General features: G+C 38.1%; 1 protein-coding gene across 1 annotated transcript in view; it reads right to left on the bottom strand.

The window, feature by feature from the left end:
- Window positions 1–12,197, bottom strand: part of Rab3-GEF (Rab3 GDP-GTP exchange factor) — a 271,271-nt gene that overhangs the window by 184,985 nt on the left and 74,089 nt on the right. The window contains exon 2 of the mRNA XM_073974859.1: window positions 6,605–6,632. The gene's annotated coding sequence lies outside the window, so the exon portion shown is untranslated. The remainder of the gene's footprint in view (window positions 1–6,604; window positions 6,633–12,197) is intronic.

Genomic DNA, 12,197 nt, shown 5'->3' with positions numbered 1-12,197 from the left:
CGATCTGCATGAGGAGTAGAAGATTCTTCCATACATTACATGCTCTCGTTGAAGTACGTTCTCGGACGTTACCATTAGAGTTATCCCAATCACGGTATGGTTTATAGGACTTCGCCACCCAGGCATGTCAGAAGAAATCTTCGTTATCTAGAGAGAGAGAGGTTCAACGAAATTAAAGAGAACCCCTTGAACAGGAAGCCTATCAAACAGATTTGATAGGCTTCGTGTGAATGTGATCTTCAGAGAACATTATTTTTTGAACCCTCCACCATAAGATGGAGGTTATAGTAATTTTTACGGAATTAGGTTTAAAAAATCCCCGGGTAGACGTTGTTTTATTTCCCGATACGTTTTAGATTACGTTTCTACAATGCTTTATTGACTTTATTACACTTATCCACAATCGACTTTATTTACTAAGCACACAGCATAATTCTAGTAGTACACAGCTTTCCTTTACTTCTTTACTAATCGATGATTACCAGTCACGTTACAATTCATAACTGACTGCTGTCTCAAAAGTCCCCCATATTTATAACCAATCACTTCTCGTTATCGATGTTTCCAGACGGAAGATCTGGGAACCTCTGGAAACCAACTGTGCAACAAACGGCAAATACAAGAGAATCGAGAAAACAGCAAAGACGCCATTGAACTATCAAAATAAATATGAAAGAAAGTACAACAAAAACAAATGGGACAAATTTCGTATCTAGTCTTCCTTGGAAGCATTAAAATTTCGTCCCGGGAGGACTTTATGCGTTTTTTACTTTTATTGGACTTTCTATAGGCTTTTTTTGGAAGTGCAGCGAACGATGTTGGGACGTTCTGGGTGACGAATAGTGCAAATAGTTTATAGGGTCTTTAGGGTGGTTAATATGGGTTTATTTCAAAACTGTAACTTATTAATCCACTGCCTAAGACCTGCTTTTGTTCAGTTAAAAATTTAAGTAATTGTTTGCAATCTATTAGATTTCCATAGTTTGATCCTTTAAAGAACATTTTTCACGTATTATCAGACCAACAAATCTACATACATGTTACCTTTATCATTCATTCTATACGTTGTTCCCGATACACCTTTGTACAGATAAATATTTTAAAATCCATTTCCACCCTCAACTTTAGTTACCGGTAACTGTGATTCATGCAGATTACAAATTTTGATGTTGTGGATAGTTGCAGTTTTTTTCCTGTATATGTAAATTTACATATACGAAAGCACATACACGAGTACAAACATGCATATCTTTTATGTATATTGGATTACAATGCTTCTGACATGCAATTTCCATTCCTATTTTCTAATACATATTACTTTGCAATTTTTTGTATTTTGGCACAACCTAGTGTTTAGCAAATTTTAAGTCATAGCATAGCAAAACGCTAAAGTAAAACGCAGAAAGTTCTAAATGTAAAATTAAAGAGTTACGGAACAATAAAAATACATGTTACAACTTTGGCTAACAAAGGGCTCAGTTGGGTGTCGCTTTGGCGCATGGCCACCTTGGTTGTTGTTGTAGCAGCTTCTACTCCAGCTCCAAGTTTAGAAAGGACGCCACCTGAATAGGATTAGTCCAAAGTGAGAATGGTGTTAGGTTAGTCGGGTTGGCTGGGCAGTTAAAAACGTGCTGCGTAGTATGCGGTCCGGTGGCGCATGCTGGGCAGATATTCTGCGTGCCATCTATCTTGGCCCAGTAAGAATTAAGGCAACTGCACCAACCAGATCTTAGTTGTGCCAACACGACTCTCGTTTGCTTTGGCAGCTGTTGCTCTTCCGCTGCCATGGGTGGTGGATGATCTTCGAGGACGATATTCGCACTATAGGCTTCTAAAGCCTCAGTGACCGCATCAGTTTGAAAATCTCTCACACTTGCCTGATAAGAACGTTGATCTAGGGGTTATCTTTTATATCTCTGGACCTCCCTTTCCAGATCACAATAATCCTCCCTGATACATCCGTCAGATGGTAATTTTGGTGGTGTTGCCTATGGCATACAAGCAATCGTCAACCTCCTGTTGTGTCGACGCAACGTCAAGATCTTGGTCTCCTAATGTAAATGGTCCACTGAAGACATGAGGGGACACCCTGTAGCTGTTCTCAGGGCAGTATTCTAACAGATTTGTAAGTTGGAATAATTGAACCGTCGACCTGCACATTCAGTCGGAGCTTTATTTGCGCCATCCATGTGCTGAATAATGTGACTGTTGACTTAGTGGTGGATATTTTCATATTCCTCGCGTAGAAAAACTCTACAATATCAATGAGATAGGCGTTTAGCCTGTCACAAATGTTACCAATGCTGGGACCTGACGCCATGAGTGTACAATCATCCTCGTGCGTAATTAACTCAATGCCGTCGGGAGGGCGTGGAATTGCAGAAAGGTAGAGGTTAAACAGTTCCGGAGATATCACCCCTACTTGGAGAACTCCCTGCTTCACTCTAGGGGGTTTGGACTTCCTATCTCTGAATTGTACGTTTGGCTGACGACCACACAAATAGTTTCAGACCAGGGGCTCAATTCTGTTTCTATGAAAATGTGAAATGAAAAATTGTATAAAGGAGAAAAATGTCAATGAAAAAAATTATAAAGAAAATATTTTTCATTTCAAATTTTCATGGAACAAGAATCCAGGGCCAGGCCATGGTAGAACAAGAAAAGGTAACAGCAATACCCAGCTGACTGAACTGGGTTGTAGTGTTAGTGTCAAATTCCATTCGACATTTTATGTATTTATTTCTATGTTCGATGTATATTAGGGATATATATTTTTGAAGAACAAATTTATTCATCAGAAAAAAAAACTATTTCCCATAAAGACGGCTTCATATCATTGACATGTAACCTCCTCCAGGTCCGAACGACATGCCGCACACTAAAACACCGCTTATAGAGGCGGTACAATATTTGTTAATATGTGTGGTATTTTCTTAAACTTGAAAAGAATAAAGCCCTAATAAACATGTGCTTTTTTGTTTTCAAAAGCAAATGATTGAAACATCTTCTCTTTTTTCAATGAATTACCAGCGACCCGAAACATTTTTGCAAGTATTCTACTTTCTGCGAGAAATTATGCATTTAGTGGAATGATATGGAGACATTCAAATTGAAAATCTAACGAGTTTTCATTCATGTTTTCCAAAATATTCAATCAAATGTGAAAAATTATTATTTTTTTAAATTCCAATAATTTATAGACATGTCCTTGTTTTGTTTACATTTACGTTGACACTAAGGTTTACAAACAAAAACAAATTCCTTTGTGGTTGTTGTTCGAGTTGTATTTGTTGTAGTATTAACTTTACCTTGTATTTGTTCTACCATGGGCCAGGCCGGAGGGTAGTGTTCTCGATATCCTCGAATAGACTAGCATGGCTGACCGTATCAAGCGCTTTCGTCAGAACCAATGCTACCATCACTGTTCTGTGTCATGGTTCGACCTGGTTGAGTTCTCGGCAAATAGAAATGTGGAAATGGTTTGCAGTGCTGTTGTGGTACTATGCTGCTTCCGGAACCCGTGTTGATGATCCGCAACTGGATAACACGTTCTGATGCTGAAGAGGAGTAACGACTCGTCTATTTTTGCTACTGGCGATAGAAGCGAAATCGGCCTGTATGATTCACCTTTTCTGGCATCCTTGCCAGGTTTAAGCAGTGGGACCACCATGCCCATCTTCCAGGCTTCGGGAACTACTAGGGTGGCTAGCGATAAGTTGAGGACATTACTTATATACTCGACTTCCGGGTCATCCAGCTATTTTAGCATCACCATTGAAATTCCGTCAGGTCCAAGCGCTTTGGATGACTTTGCGCCACGGATAACATCTGCAACATCATCCATCGTAAATTGTAGCGGTTCTTCCTCGGTAAGTCGATATCGGGCAGCTTGATAAATTGTCGCCAGAAATAACCCACGCACTTCTTCGGATCTGTCACAGACACTCCGTTAAACATGACAGATGTCCGATCGTCTTTCCTACCAGGGTTCGATAACGCCTTAACCGTTGTCGACAATTTATTACAACCAGCTCCAATGTTGCAGCACTTCAGATTTTCTAGCCACTTTTTCCGCTTGTGTTCACCGACTACTCTATTGACTTCCACTGTCAGTTCTCTGATTGTGAGGTTATTAGGGTTCGTGCGGCGAAGCTCATCACGCTCATTAGTAAATCCGGTCTCATCTGCTGGGTATTATTTCAGGTATTCGACCAGCAGGAATATAGCGAGCGGTTGCAGCAGTGATGATCTCTCTGAATTTTCTCTCTGCTACCCGCACATCAGAGGGATTTGCTAGTTCTCTGAAGCGTTGGTTAGTGAACACTGTGAAACTTTGCCAACCAGCTTTCGCATGGTTAATGAAAGTACGGCGTTCAGAGGTTATGAAGTCTGGTGATCTATTGATGGAGATGAGGATTGGGAGATGGTCCGACCCAAGGCAGTCTCCTCTAAACCTGTTGGGTGAGTCCTCGTTAGCAGTGCAGAATGTAAAGCTTTTTATTTGCTCAGCCAAATCTGCGCATCTCTGCTCATTCCCTAGGGCTGAATGCCATAACTCATGATGCGCATTGAAATCCCCAAGGACCAGCCGGTTATCACCTCTCAGCAGATGTCTGATGTTAGGCAAATAACGCCGCGGGATATATACATTCAGCAGTTTTATCTCGGCGGTTCCACTCCTTACCGCTACCCCCATACACTCCCAGTATGGGTCCCTAGAAACTAGCTCAGGCGAGATAGGTATGTACTCGACATACTGGTGCAGTAGCAAGTCCACGACCCCCACTTCTCGTACGATCCAGGCGATGAACGATGTATCCATCACAACACCGAAGACTGCAGTTGTTGCTCAGCTTCGTTTCCTGAATCGCCGCGACCATTATATTTCTTCAGTTCAGTTAAACTGCAGGAATGTCACATTGTCAGGAACTGGAACAGCAATACGCGGTGTTAACGGCTGCGGCTAATACTGCTGTTTGGGAGATTGCAGGGGAGTTTCATAGTCCGATGATGATGATGAAGACTCACATGGGATCATGCTGGCGCAGCAATATAAACCCTGTCGTAATACTTCCTCCGGAAGCTGAGGCCTAAACAGTTCCTGAAATGCACCTATCCACCGCACTCGTTGCATCTCGGCGACACCGACCCGTGGTGGATGAGACGTTGACAAACTGCGCAAGACCATGGTCAGGGGTTACTTTCTATCCCGGCACGGATCAAAGAATCCTGAGCAGGCATTCCGGGACATGCCGCTCCCAAAATAAAAATAAAGAATACGAAGAAGTAGTTGCTGAGGTGACGGTCCCTGGCCGAGAAGATGTTTCCTCGGGTCAATCCGGTACATAGAACTGGCCGTCGCGTGATTGGGCCACCTTGATCACATATGCCAGTGGTTCTTTCTCTGACATGAACACTTCATCGACTGTGAAAAATACTCCAGATTATCTAATAATTCGGCTATAAAAATGTATTTATTAGTGGTATTGCGTACCGGTGATAAAAGATGTTCCACATCAAGGAGCTAAAAATAGAACGCGAATTGCACTCAGGATATTTGAGATGTCCCTTGTGACAACCTGCACTATTATGTGGGGAGGAGGCGATTATAAGTAGGCGATACAATCAATCAATTGTCCTAATTTGAACTTCTATATCTCATAACGGTAAAAACTACGAAGATATTGTATATAGGACTAGATATTTTGATAGGACTAGCGGTTTCCAAGCAACATTGTGAAAATCTAAAAACCCTTAAAAATGTCAACTTGAATCGTGATTTATTTGAAAGCGCTCCGGCTATTTTTTTTTTTTTTTTTTTTTTGTTTTTTGATTTTTCTCATCTATAAATATTGTAGTTTCAGAAACCGCAAAAACTTCCCAGGTGTAAGTACCTTCCATTTAAATTTGGTTCAATATCACCGTGATGGTCGTATGTGAAACTGTCCTGAGTACGCTAAGGCTAAAAACTGTCAAAATTTCCACAAAAATGTCAAATGATGCCTGGCGACACTGTATGTTGCCTAGGCCAGAAGGTTTTTAGTGACCCTCGTTGTACTCTATAATACAGATATTTCGGTCCTACTGAAACGTCTTTAGTATGGGAAATGGTTCTCATTATTCTTTGGAAGAGAATTTGTTATACCCTACACCACTATGTGGGGAGGGTATTATAAGTTGGTTTTGGCTCAAAGGTTTTTAACACATCGAAATAATGGTCGTAGACCCACCTTTACGCACCAAAAGAAACGTCTCAATGAACTGATTAGATCGGACTATGTATGTTCGTTCATCTGAACCTTGTAACCACGCTACAGGTCACAATTTTGATTATATCGTCACGGATCGTAGAATCCTACAAATTTTGGTGATAATCCGATAATATTCAGGGATCAGGGAATGGGCAAAAAGCATCTTTAAGGAAATAGCCAACGTTGTTTTTATAACGGCAGCCCGTCCCGAATATTGTCCTCGCTTATTTGTATTTCTTTAGTTCAATGTTTAAGTCCTTGGGAAAAGATATTTTTGCATCAAATTATTTCACAGTCTCGACCAAGGTAATTGTCATATTGCCTATTTCTTGCATTATTTCTCATTCACTTACCAGGCATATCGTTCACATTATGATGATCCTGGAATAGGAGAAAAGAACAAAAGCTTATTAGTAAAAGGATTTATTTTACTTTAAATTGATAATGTTTTAAGATACTAATTTAATAAAACAGCTTTATCTAAAAGACCCTATAATCCAATACTAAAAAACTAAATAACATTTTAAGAAATTTTATCAACATTTTAAAAAATTTTATCAACTAATTCCTTTTGCATTTGACCCATCACACAATCACAAATACAAATAAATATGTCACATTGTATAAAACCAACCATGTTTGTTGTCTCCTGACGACAACAACGATGACGACCATTGTTGTTGGCCAAACTGATTAGAACAATGGTACACAGTGTTACGTTGTCGCCCACCATATTTTCCCCATCGTCATCGTCGGCGTCGTCATCATAACGACTATCAGCAAAAACGGTAACAGAGGAAGGGATGAATATTTTAGGTTTTCCAAACACCCACGTGTTTTGTGCTGCTTGTTCGGTTATTGTTTTCATGAGATTTTTGTTGTGGTTGTTTGTTTTGTGTGTAAAATTGTATTTTATTCATTTGCAAAAACTTTGTAAATGCTTTAAAAGTAAAAAATGTTTTTGCAACAATATTTCATTTGCGATAGCAAGGATTACAATGTTCGACGATGTGGAAATTAAAGATTAGGATGCACAAATTAATTGTTGGGTATAAGGTTGTTTTAGTTCACCAGAATTGATTGTTTTTTTTTTTTTTTTTGTATGACCGAGTATTTCACTGACATGTATGACTCACTTCCGCCCATCGGGGAAGCATTATAATATATCCCAGAAGGGACAAGGGAGACTTCTCTTATATCAATGAGGGCACCCCCATTTGTAGAAGCTCAATGATATGGAACATACTCTTTATCGCCGAGTGCAAACGTGTCTTATGACACCACTCTAGAGAAGTTTAAATGGCATTACATAATTTTTATCAGAACATTTTGTTGTCCTCTGGGAACCCTCAATGCTAAAATTCAGCCAATTTGATCGAGAAACTTAGGTAAAATCTTCATAATATCGAAAATCGGGAGGTACCGTTATATGGGAGCCATATTAAAACGTTGACCGACAAATTTTTTGCCCTCGACAATTATCTTCAAAACTATGACTTATTTTTAAACATCAGTAACCGATAAATTGTATATTTATCGATGATATTTACCTTCCAAACTTCGACAGCCTTGATTTAACTGTGTAAAAATCACGTAGTATTTTTCATAACATTGTACTAATATAATACTCTAAGTAAATTGAGTGATATATTTTTTACCTTTCCAAATATTTAAAAGATTTATCATAGTGTTAAACTATCCATAGAATAGCTGTGAGAATATATAGTGTTTGTTTAGAAAATCTTTATATATAAAACTCAATTGTCGTTTGTTGGTAATTGAATCAGTTGAAAACGGCTGGAGCGATTTGGATAATTTTTTGTGGAAATGTTAGTCATAGTCCAGTTTAGGTTTTTATGCAAAGAAAAATTGGCCACGCCCACTTTTCCGCCCACTTTTATAAATATGTTATATCTACGAAACTACTCAACAGATTTCCCTGAAATTTTCAGGGAACGAAGAGTGATGGACCCGTGTTGAAATAGGCTACCCATTTGGTTGAATTTCGGATCGGGCGGGGTACCTCCCCTATGCCCTATTTTTGTAAAAATGTAATATTTGCAACAATTACAAATGTATCGCTTTGAAAATTAATTTCCGAGTCAATGGCGATTGTGTCTCCGACCTTACGTGCTTATTTGGGGCATTAAGACCGGACAACGCCCACTTTTTTAAATATGTTATATCTACGAAACTACTGAATCGATTTTCCTGAAACTTTCAGCGAATTTACAGGGTTGGTCCCCGATAAAAATAGGATACATATTTTTTGACTTTCGGATCGGGCGGGTACTTCCCCTATGCCCTATTTTAGTAAAAATGCAATATTTGCAACAAATACGAATGTATCGGTTTCGGAATTTATTTACGAGTCAATGGCGATTGTGTCTCCAACCTTACGTACTTATTTCGGGACTTAAGATCCGACCACGCTCACTTTCTAATTAGGTTATATCTACAAAACTTCTGAAGGGATTGTCAAGGAAATCGTGATTTGTCCAAACTTTTAAATCTTTAAAAATAAAAATCAAATGTCGTTCGTTGGTCATGGCATCAGTTGAGAACGGCTGGACCGATTTCGATATTTTTTATGCAAAGAAAATGTACGCCCACTTTTTTCAATTTTCAATTTTTATCATTTCTACAAAAACTACTGAACCGATTTTCCTGAAATTGCCAGGGAATGTACAAGGATGGCCCCCGCTTAAAATAGGCTACAAATTCAGTTGAATTTCGGAAGGGGCGGGGTACTTCCCCTATACCCTACTTTTTTAAAAATGTTATATTTACAATAATTACGAATGTATCTATTTCGGAAGACCTTACCCACTTTTTTAGGATCCAATGACCACACCCACTTTTTAAAATATGTTACATCTACAAAACTAATGAACCGATTTTCCTGAAAATGTCTGGGAATGTACGGGCATATTTTCTTGAATTTTGAAGGGGGCATATTTGAAAAAAACGGCTTACCTTTATGAATAAAAATCAAATGCTGTCATAACCCAACTTAGATTTTTTGGAAAGAAAAGTTTACCACGCCCCCCGAAAACAGGTTACATATTTTATTGAATTCCAGAGGGAGCGGGTTACCTCCCGTATGTGATATTTTTAAAAAACGTTATATTTGCAAAAATTATGCATGTATCGGATTAAAAATTTACGCATTAATCTACAATCTAGGTACTTCTTTAGGGTCTATAGGCCCGACCACGCATGTTTTTTTTTTAATATGTCATAACTCCAATACTACTGAAGGGATTTCCATAAAATTTGCGACAAAAGCTCAATGTTTGCCGTTGTTATGTATATATTATGAATTTCGGAAGAGGTGGGGTACCTTCCCCATGCCTTTCTGTTAAACGCTATATATAAGCCAAATGTATGATTATATCGGTTTCAGCATACATTTTGGTAGGCAATGAAGTTGTGTGCACCCTAGGTACATATTTGGAGCCAAGATACCGGACCAGGCCTACTTTTTTTAATATGTTATATCTTGAAAACTGATGACTACGCCCACTCTTTTCAAAACATTATTTTTCCAAAACTACAGAACCTAATATTCAGAAAATGTTCAGGAATGTCCCGTGGTCCAAAATGCTATATATTTGTAGACGAATTTCGGGGCCTATTATTTTATAATCGCTATATTTGCTAAACTTATGAGTGCATCGGGTTGCAAATTAGTTTTCGAGACAACGGTGGTTGTGCCCCGGTCAAGAAAAACTATATATTTACAAATTTACTTGAATGGTGAGGTTCAACGGTCCATCAGCCATGAAAAGCTAAAACATATAAGTCACAATAAGCGGGAGAATTCGATTTAACCACTTTTTAACCTTTAAAATTAGATCGCTTTAGGACAAAGACAGGGACATGGACGATAATAAATCCTAAAAAGCATAAATTGGCGAAAAAATCCGACAAAGTCCGTAAGAGAAAAGAAAGGTTACAGACAAGAAATCCTTCTCGGTTTGACAATAGACCGAAGAAGTGAGGTAGAAAATACCTATTTTTTAATTTTCAAGCATAAAGTCGATATAAAGTTGTCATTAAAACTCATTACGACGGGCCAGCAACGCGGACCGGGGTCTGCTAGTAATTAATAAAGACTCATTTTTTTATTTAATTTATAAAAATAGTTGCCCACATCGGTGGGGCAGCTTCTCCATCTTATTTTTCCTGTCAAAATTTTATAATTTTTTTTTTTTTTTTTTTTTTTGACTGACTGCAATATTAAGGTTTCATAATTATTCTAAAATCCATTGATTTTTTATATCAAGGGGATGTAATAAGGGTTCTCACTTCCGTATATTTCTCCAAAGCAGGTATTGATCTCATTATAGTGACATTTGATTTCTTCTTTCCCCAAAAATTGAAAGATTTTGGGAAATGTTGACCCTGTATGAAATCATGTAAAATTAACAGTTCAAAATGTAAACAAATAATTTCATCCTCAAATACACTCGTACGAGGGCTGCTCGATAACTTTCTGCATGTTGCCAGATGCCATTTGACATTTTTTTCGACCATGTGGGTCTTCAAAGATAAGCCAAATCCAACGAAAGTTGTTCATGTAAGAAGCACTTCCAAGAAAAGGGTCGCCTGTTTCTTCGCAAAACTAAACGTATGGCAACTATACGGCTTAAGCAACGTGGGGTGGTTAATTCTGAGTGGTACACAACATTGTGTTTGCCAGAAGTCTCCGGAGAAATTGGAAAAGCGAACAAAAGAAGACGAATCATTGTGAATCATGACAATGTGAGCTCTTATAAATCGATTCAATCCGGTGCCTGACTTGGGACCCAATGACTTGCGGCAAATCAAGAAAAAAGGCGTGGTCAACTACTTTTGTCGACGATGCAGAGTGGAAAAGTGCTTGAACAATAGGCTTGAGCGCATAAAAAGTGTATAAATCGTACTGTAAATCTTTGCTTAGTTAATATTGAACTTTTATGGAGGAGGTACCTAAACGAGTGAACCGAAATGGTAATCTTCGAACTTGGTAGAACCATGGATAAAATTATTATAGATTATTATCAATTTGCTTTTCAGCTTTGATAATTCCCTTCGCCGGGATGAAGTCATGGTATTGGTAGCGATCAGTAAAATTTTGCAACACTGTCAGTTCGTTTTGAAAAACATTACTCTCTGTAATAGAGGGTAATAAATAAAGTTAAGCCATTGGGGGAATACTCCAGCTTAAGCAATCAAATGAGATTGAATCTTCAACTTTAAACAAAACAAACAAAAAACAGCGAATGGCACGCGAAAGGGAATTTGTAAAAAATAAAAAATTCCAACAACAATCACTCACAAGCAACTGTGATGTTGTTTTTCAACTTACAGAACTCGATGAGTTCTTAGTTGATACGTGCTGATAGTTGTTTGCAAATATTTTTGTTCTGATGTTTTTTGGAAAAGCCGAAAAGTGAGTGTGATTCTCATTTATTTGAGAATATTAGACACTTAAACAGTTCGGTTTTTCGATCAGTAATATTTTGCAACACTGTCAGTTCGTTTTGAAAAACATAACTCTCTGTAATAGAGGGTAATAAGTGAAGTTAAGCCATTGGAGGAATACTCCATCTTAAGCAATCTAATGTTATATAGAAATGGTGGGCGGTATTATAAAATTTTCATTATAGATATATGACACCCTTATTGCAACTTATGTCCAGATGATAAGTTTATTATGAAAATTATTTTATAAAAGACCCACCTACGTAGTTTTTTCAAAAAATATATCAGTAACGGAAATTTTTTTCAAAAACGGAAAAGTGGTTTGGAATGCTCTCAAAAAGTACAACTTCGTGGCACCAATAACTCAAAATTTGCATAAGTCGACTTATGTCGTTATCAAAGAAAACCACAGATTTATACCCTCAGCATTTATGCTAACGATGGTGTATACACTATCATACGGGCAAAATGTGCCTC

This window comes from Musca autumnalis, unplaced genomic scaffold (genome assembly GCF_047663935.1).
Source record: "Musca autumnalis isolate F117 unplaced genomic scaffold, ASM4766393v1 scaffold_3, whole genome shotgun sequence".
Classification (NCBI taxonomy): Eukaryota; Metazoa; Arthropoda; class Insecta; order Diptera; family Muscidae; genus Musca; species Musca autumnalis.
The sequence above is the reverse complement of the archived record's forward strand: the minus strand, read 5'-3'. Positions and strand labels throughout refer to the sequence as shown.